The sequence below is a fragment of the Engraulis encrasicolus genome, chromosome 6 (assembly GCF_034702125.1).
Source record: "Engraulis encrasicolus isolate BLACKSEA-1 chromosome 6, IST_EnEncr_1.0, whole genome shotgun sequence".
Lineage (NCBI taxonomy): Eukaryota > Metazoa > Chordata > Actinopteri > Clupeiformes > Engraulidae > Engraulis > Engraulis encrasicolus.
The window spans coordinates 21745216-21754580 of NC_085862.1; positions in this window are offsets into that span (position 1 = coordinate 21745216).

Genomic DNA, 9365 nt, shown 5'->3' on the forward strand with positions numbered 1-9365 from the left:
TCAGGCTATTTTGATATAAATGGCAAGTCCTTGGTGTGTGACGGGGCAAACCTGACCCAGGGTCTGTGCTGTGTGAAGGGAGTGAGGGGGGCTGAAGGCATTTCCACAACAGCAGGCCAGTGAGAGGCTAGGCTTGGGTCACCACTATCACATAGCTCTCTACTGTATATTTAATAAGCTCCAGCAAGCAGAAAACAATTGTGTAACCTGATTACCTGATGGACTCATCACTCATCAGGATGGGATGCCTTTTTTCAAAGTGGGTTGTAAAGAAGATGGATCTGTAGAGTTCTTTTTATCTGTTGATGGAGAAATTGTATTTCAAGCAATACTATAATTTATTCATCCTGGTTGTCCTGGTTGAATTATTTTTTCAGCTCCTGTGCTGTTTGTTTGTGGCATTCCACAGAATTAAAAAAAAAAAAAAACCTGTGTGCCAAGTGTAATTTCACCTCAGTGTTCCAGTGTGGTGATTTTGAGAATGCAGTAGCAGTTATAGATACATATTTTATTATTCCCCTCATAACTTCCCTTTCAGCCCCTGAGGTGTGTGTCTGGTGGCTGTTTTTAACCAGAAGAGTGAGCGTTAGCCACCTCAGAGTGCAGCGTGCCCTCAGAGACCTCCAGAGAGGTGGGGGCCTAACCGCTCCTCCTCTCCCCAGGCCCCAGCACACTTGTCGGGGAGAAGCAGCCGTGTACAGGCCCTGTCCCCTGGGTCCCTGCATTAGCTTAGCAGACACACACTTTCTGATTCCGGCTGCCTGCGTCGGATTTCTTCTGATTTTTCAGAAACAGAAAATGTCTATCAGGTCCAGATTTGAACTGACAAGCCAGTGGGCTGGGGTGAGTAGAGAGGCTGAAAATGAATCGTTATATTTAATTAACTTCAAAACATTTTTTAAAGCTTCATAATGTTAGTGTCCTTAGACTGCAGCCTACCTTTGAACAGGAACCCGTGTGAAACAAACTAAACTAAATTAAACTACAAAAGTATTCAAAGGCTTTCTTTATCTTACAGCATAAGGCTTTTTGCTTTTCTTGTTCTTCGTGCATTTGTTCATTTGAAAGTCCTTTCTCCATCGTTCTTATTAAAAGAGGTCTTCAACATTACACCAAACACATAAGGAGTAAAGGAGATGTGGATTAAGAAGAGGCGTAATTCAAACTTCTATTTAAACAAGTCAAGTCAGCTTTTATTGTCAGTTTCTTCATATGCACAGGTCATACAATGAAATTGAAATTAAAACCTTTTTCATATTCGTCACACTATGTACAGTAAGTGACAATTATTTGACCTGTCATTTCCACACACACACAACACACAAACACACCTCAGTGATGTCTGCTGTTGTGGGTGTGCGTGTTGCCTGAGGGAGGGGTGAGGTACAACAGATCCATAGTGCTACTCTGTGACACTCCATGCAAAGCCTGCTTGGTCGTCTGTAAATCAGCCTTTTGATGGCAATTACCATGTCAAGCCTGTTCCCAATCAATAGAGTATGGAGAGCGGCATACCTTTATCGACACAGATCACAGGCACCTCCACTCACCGACAACAAACACACACCGAGACGAGCACACGCAAACGCATGCAAGCATGTCTAGGACTGATCAATATTCAGCCGTGTGTGGGCTAACAAGTCTGCCACAGTCCAGCCTATTGCCTTCCTCCAGCCACCCACCCCCCCCCCCCCCCCCCCCCCAACACCAACATATCCTACCCCTTCCCAGCCCCACAGCCCCTCTCCTTTCTCCCCCCACCTCAGACCACCTCTCCTCCACATCCCTGTCCGCTGCTGGTGTGTGCATGTGGTGTGTAAGGTCTGAGTGGATCAGTGCTGGTGCGTGAGGCTTGGTTGCCCGGGTGATGGAGTGATGGAGCTCCGTCTCCTGGCTGTCTCCCATGGCAGCGGAACAACAGTCTGGCCGGCTACATGCTAGTGCTGCTGCTGCTACTGAGTGTGTGTGTGTGTGTGTGTGTGTGTGTGTGTGTGTGTGTGTGTGTGTGTGTGTGTGTGTGTGTGTGTGTGTGTGTGTGTGTGTGTGTGTGCGTGTGTGTGTGTTAGAGTGTGTTGTTGCTGTCAGAGTGATTTAGTCATTGAATGCTTCTACACTCCCGTGCTTCCCGCTGCCTCCCAGATGCTGACACACAGAGCTGCAGGGGCCACTGTGTGTGTGTCTGTGTGTGTGTGTGTGTGTGTGTGTGTGTGTGTGTGTGTGTGTGTGTGTGTGTGTGTGTGTGTGTGTGTGTGTGTGTGTGTGTGTGTGTGTGTGAGTGCGTGTGCGTGGTGTGTGTGCATATGTGTGTGTATGTGTGTATGTGTGGGTGGGGGCTCCCCCACTGTCTTGTTCGCTCTGATGGATGCTTTTAGCCTTTTGCTGTTTCCCTCTACATCCCTTTCTCCCTCTCTATTCCTTGTGCATACTCCCTCTCTCTCTTTCCTCCTCTCTCTCTCTTTCCACCTCTCTCTCTCTCTCTCTCTCTCTCTCTCTCTCTCTCTCTCTCTCTCTCTCTCTCTCTCTCTCTCTCTCTCTCTCTCTCTCTCTCCCTGTGTCTCTTCCTCTTTCTTTCTCATTCTCCCTCAGCTTGTTCCCTCCCTCTCCCTAAACGGTCTCTTTATCCATTTGAGTGTTCACTCATGTGTTAGTGTTTCTGTACCACAAGCCTTTGGTGTGTCTGTGTCTCCTCCTGTTCATTCACCTGACTGCCTCAACACCTTTAACCTTTTCCAGCTTTCAGCCTTCTCTTCTCTTTCCTCCTGTCTTGCCGCTTCATACAGGGTTTTATTTTTTTAAATCTGAAAAGAGTGAAGTATTCCAAACATTTTTGTTTGTTTCTCTTTTGTGGTTTGGGTTAGGTTACAGAGTATCTGTCTAGCTAGTCAGGCAATCAGGAATTTTCTTGATTTATTTAATGTGTTTGCAGTTGCTAGTTCTCTATACAACGTCTACGGAGTCTACGGAGCTAGTTGCTTGCATTGTGTCCTGTATCATGCTGTGTATATTTTCATGCACCTTTAACCACAAAGACTTTGGCACATGGATAATTCATCCTACATTCAATCACATCTCAATTATGCACACATACCACTGCACAGCACCGCAATAGCAAACACATAGCACTGCACAGCGAGTGAGCAATCAGCCACCACAAAGTAAAAGGCTCATACATCCTCTGGCTGGTTTACAGCAATGTATTCTGGACTTGGCACCAAAAATCAACACCAAAGATTCCAGATCAGAGCGCTCTGCAATGTTAGCTTGACACGGTTTTGGACAATCCTGAGCATTAGAGCACAACATTGGTACTGTGTGAGAAGGCAATGATTGGTTTAAAACATCCCTATTTCAAGTCTGGAGGGGTCTGGTTTAAGCCAAATACTTGGCACGCACACAATTCCCGTCACGTCCAAGCCCTCCACTGCACTAGCCTGGGCCTACTACCAATATTTCCTGTGATGCTGCACAAAATTTTGTGACCGAGTCAATCTGGCTCAGGGGCCTGTCTCTCCCGAATAGGAGCTAATTAAGTTTGAACATTTCCCATTGCTCAGTGGGGCGGGTTTAAGGCGAAGATGCATTCATTCCATCATTGGCCCCACTGCTGTCAATGTCAGAGGAAAGAGTGGTCTGATTGATGGCCATTTCAACCAGCCGCATGCAGAGGCATTTCTTTGGCACAGGTTAAGCCCCCCCTCTAATTACTGGGTTTCCATTGTACCTGGGCCAGACTATGCTCACAGTCGCAAGAGCCAGGCTAACTGTACACACTGCAGCGCCTGATTAAGGGGAGCATCTTTGTTTTCCTGTAGTCCAAATGTACTCCACTCTAGTCCTCTCTACTCCTTGTCCTGTCTCTACTCTACTCTACTCTACTCTACTCTACTCTACTCTACTCTACTCTACTCTAGCGTGTCCTACGTTACTCCGTTCTTCTCTAGGCTACCCTACTCTTCTGTACTCTACTCTACTCTGCTCTACTCTACTCTACTCTACTCTACTCTACTCTACTCTACTCTACTCTACTCTACTCTACTCTACTCTACTCTACTCTACTCTACTCTACTCTATTGTATTCTACTATACTCCATTCTACTCTATTCTACTCTACTCTGCTCTACTCCGCTCTGCTCTGCTCTACTCTACTGTATTCTACTCTACTCTGCTCTACTTTGCTCTACTCTACTCTACTCTACTCTGGGTTTGTCCTGTTGTGTCCATGGTGGTGAGTAGGAAACTTCAGTGGCGTCTGTGGTGCTATCGGGTTGCTCCTGCCGTCATGAAAGTTTAAAGGGCCGCCAGCAGGGAAACAGGGGCCTGAGCTAAGTCACAGCCCTGCCACAGATATGCCTCTCTCTCTATCACACACACACACACACACACACACACACACACACACACACACACACACACACACACACACACACACACACACACACACACACACACACACACACACACACACACACACACACACACACACACACACACACACACACACACACACACCTCAAACCACTAGTTACATACCCTCCACATAGGCCTACACAATGACAATTCAGACATGTCTCTCAGTGTCCATGGGTACAACTGTTTGCTGCATAATTGCAGAACAATATATTTAAACCACATTTTCTGCCCTGCACCATTTTAGGGACACGAACCAAAAGAAACAGGCTTGTACTGCCGGTATGATGTTGTACCCTAAATGTACTGTTATTTCTTTGTGTGTATACCCTACAATAAGGGTGTTTTTATGTCTCATTTATAACAGTGCCTATCTATTTCATTATTTCTCTGGATTTTATGTTTTCAACAGGGTTTTTCTTTATTTTACTTTATTTTATTTGACAATACATGCGTATCTGTATTGTCTGTACTGGGTGTATAATATTGTAATCTACAGCATGTGCATCATTATTTTTTATTTTTCTGTGTGTGATGGCAGTGCTGATGAGAGGGAAGGAAGTGTTGCCTTGGATGTGTTTATTTCTGTTTGAGTCATCTCTCTCTCTCTCTCTCTCTCTCTCTCTCTCTCTCTCTCTCTCTCTCTCTCTCTCTCTCTCTCTCTCTCCTTCTCTCTCTCTCTTTCTCTCTCTCTCCTTCTCTCTCTCTCTCTCTCTCTCTCTCTCTCTCAAACACACACACACACACACACACACACACACACACACACACACACACACACACACACACACACACACACACACACACACACACACACACACACACACACACACTGAGGTGCAGCTGCAGTCTTGAACTCAGAAAAACAAAAACAGACACATAGGGCCCTTAACAGAGCTTGGTTACTTTGCTTCCTCCCAAAGATGTTTAGATCTGTGTTTGTGTTCTCTCCCTGGTCTTTATTATATTTAATTTTCTGAGGCACATCGTTTGTCTTATATTTATGTCATCTTTCCATGTAATGCATTAATTGTAATGCACCTCCATGAAGACACATTTGTGCATATGGACCTCACTATACCCATTGTTCACATATAGGACAGGTGAGATATACAGCACAAGGATACAAGGATACAAGGATACGTTATACACATACATAGAGTTACTTTCGTAACGCATGCTGTGAATATGTCATGTTATACTGCTGAAGTTGCTATTGTTGAGCGTGTGGTTGTTGGGAAGTGTATGCAAAACTTCAGCAACGTCAGTACCATCAGAATCTTGTCTTTCCACTATTTTCCTCTTTAGAACATTTTCTCAGTTTCTCTCTCTCTCTCTCTCTCTCCATCTTTCCCTTGTGCCTGTTCTTTCTCAGTTTCTTTCTCTCACTCCGTTTTTCTCTATCTCTTTTTCTGTCTCTCACTCTCTATGTCTGTGTGTGTGTGTGTGTGTGTGTGTGTGTGTGTGTGTGTGTGTGTGTGTGTGTGTGTGTGTGTGTGTGTGTGTGTGTGTGTGTGTGTGTGTGTGTGTGTGTGTGTGTGTGTGTGTGTGTGTGTGTGTGTGTGTGTGTGCGTGCGTGCGTGTGTGTGTGTGTGTGTGCGTGTGTGTGTGTGAGAGAGAGAGAGTGTATGTGAGAGTGTGTGATGCTCCTGAGGGTGACACATGGCAGGGCATTAGCAGAAGCCTCGCCGCAGCGCTGCAGCATGCTCCAATCATTCATTAAATCACAACATCAAAAGCAACTTTACTTGAATGCCCCGCCATTAATTTTTTATCAGCACTGAGAATAAATCTTTTGTCATTTTCTCTCTTCTCCCGTTTTTTTCCTCCTCCACACCCCCTCCCTTTCTTCCGTTCTTTTCTCTGAGGTACTCCTCCTGGTTCTCACACTGCCTCTCTCTTCAGTGGTGACTGCTGCTGCTGCTACTTGTCTTCTGCAGTACCTGTCTCTCCCTGACGTGGAGCGCACCTCTCTCCTCCGGCTCCCATCCCATCGCCCATATGCCTGCCGGCCTGACACGCTACTCTTGTGTCATGGAGCTAATGAATTTTTCAGTGAGATTCATAGCTACAATCAGACCTGCTAAGTGTGTGTGTGTGTGTGTGTGTGTGTGTGTGTGTGTGTGTGTGTGTGTGTGTGTGTGTGTGTGTGTGTGTGTGTGTGTGTGTGTGTGTGTGTGTGTGTGTGTGTGTGTGTGTGTGTGTGTGTGTGTGTGAAAGAGAGAAGGAGTTAGAGGGGTGTTATCAAAAGGAATCATCATCTCCGTCTTGTGTCTGTTCTCAGGCATTAGCACTCTACCTGTCATGAAACACACACGCAGCCTCTGCAGAATAGATTTAGGGAAAATTGAAAGATATGAATGCACTTCTTTTTTAACAGCAAATTACACTAATAGTCCTCTCACCGTTCGTTTCTCTTCAACTGGCTCTATTAATTCCTGCTGAGGAGAGATGAGAGTGGAGGTGTATGTGTCGGCTCTTGTCCATCCCTGAGCTTGTGCACACATCTCCACATAACATGAAGACACACAGGAGAGGTGCCATTATCGACCCAAACCCAGTGTGGTTCTTACATAAAAGATTTGAACAAGGCTCTTATTCGTGTCGCATGTGTTTTCTAGAACGGCCCTGTCACATCGGATCTGTTTCCTGCATAGAAAGCAATTTGTTATTCAGCCTCTTTACCTAACCGAATCCTTTTAACTCCAAGTCAGGGTGCGTCAGCTATCAGACAGACCATGTTCGAGGACAAGGGGCATTCTACTGCCATACAAAAGACATGAATATCTGTAATGTAGCTCGCCTGGTATGGAAATACATTGTATTTCGAGACGAAATCTAGGAACAGCACAGACTTTTAAATGTTTCACTCGATGGGTTTTATATATATTATTTCATTTTTATTTTTTGCAAATAGTCAATTATTGATTTAAAATTAGTTGTACTGTATAACACAGTATAACATGTTTGTTTTGCTGTATAATAGCTGTTAGAAGATATTGACCGTGATAAGTCAAAGCCAAACTGATTCAGATTAGTGGTGTACTGTCCTCACAGCACCGGCCTCCTTAGTCTCCCCGTGCCCCTCACATCTCAACCACTCACTCCAGTAGAGCAACAGCCAGCATCCAAATAGTGCAGTAGTGATATGTAATGCTAAATCAGGCGGATAAACACGTCTTTAAATAAGCAGGGGACCCAGGCCCCCCCCTCCCTTCCATCCATCCATCCATCCGGCCTGTGTGTGTGTGTGTGTGTGTGTGTGTGTGTGTGTGTGTGTGTGTGTGTGTGTGTGTGTGTGTGTGTGTGTGTGTGTGTGTGTGTGTGTGTGTGTGTGTGTGTGTGTGTGTGTGTAGTGCCTCCATCAGGGCTCTGTGCTTGAAAGTGTGTGTATGTGCGTGCGTGTATGTGTGTGCGGAGGGCTTCCATGGGGGACCTGGGTAAGGGTTGGGCTGGGGGTAGGATGGGGTGGGGTGGAGGGTCTGCTGGCTCTCTGTGGCCCAGGGGAGGGCTCTGTGCTGGGGGGCTAATGGAAAGCTTTCAGGCCCTCTGGCTCCGGGAGCACTGGCGTGACATATCGGCTCACATTTGGGCTGCTGGACATGCCACCATCTTGTGGTCAGTGCTGCCAGACCAGACCTAAACCATTCTGGATGGACCTGCCCCCCCCAACCCCCCCCACACACAACAAACATGTGCACGCACGCACGCATGAACGCACACACTCACTGACATGCATGCACACTCACGCACACGCGTGCACGCACACACACGCACACACATACACACACACACACACACACACACACACACACACTCACGCACACGCGTGCACGCACACACACGCACACACATACACACATTGAAATGCATGCACAGATGTGGCAGCACACAATCTTACATGCACGCATACACACTCTAAAAGAATGTACATGAACAGAAATGCAGACACACACACACACACACACACACACACACACACACACACACACGCACGCACGCACACACACCTATCCCCTTTCTCTTTCAATTATCTGTGGAGACATGCAAACGCACAATGTACACCCACCCTCCATCTTCTCTTCTCTTCTCCTCTCCTCTCCTCTCCTCTCCTCTCCTCTCCAAAGGCTCTTTAGAGTGCTCTGGGAGTTTGGGGAGGCCCTGGGACATGCCCCGTTAAACACTCCTCAAAACAACAGGGCCCACACAACAAAATGGGCAGCGTCTTTGTGGCCGGGGAGGGAGAGAGAGTGAGAGAGGGGCTGAGGGAGGTGGGGATCCCCACATCCATTTATCCCTCCATCTATCCATCTATCTATCTATCTATCCAATCATCCATCCATTCCAGCCTGCCTTCTCCCCCTGCGGCGAGGCAGAGGTGTCAGTCCCAGCTGGGTGTTGTGGAGCTGGGGTGTGGGGGCAGGCACGACTCCTCTACCAGGCATTTTGTGTCATTTTTGCTGAGGTGGGGGGACTTGGATGCATAGACAACATGGCATTCATAACCCTGCCAGCCATAATGTAAAATGTGCAGCATCGAAAGCAACCTCAAAGCAGTTAGACAATGTCCTGTGTGTATCTTCTTTCCATGTTTGAAAATGTGGATAGAAGTGCTGGTCTTCACAGGTCACATGAGTTAGAATTGGTTTAATAGTGGACGTGGACAAAAAAAATCAAATTCTGAGTATTCTTTGAAAATTCTTAGAAATGTTTAGAGCTTTATACTCTAAAAAATAATTGACACAGATGCATTCACCCCAGAATTAAAATCCCATTCACTATGTGGACAGTGATAAATGTTGTATAGGCTACGCTCCTTCAGATCTCTGCAGAGGCATCGAGGACGTGCACACAACTTAAACCTGAAACAAAACACTCACACAGAAAGACATTTTAATTTGCCCCAAAGAAAGACTATGCTTTTGTAATGTTTTTTTTTACTCTCATTCTCTTCTCCC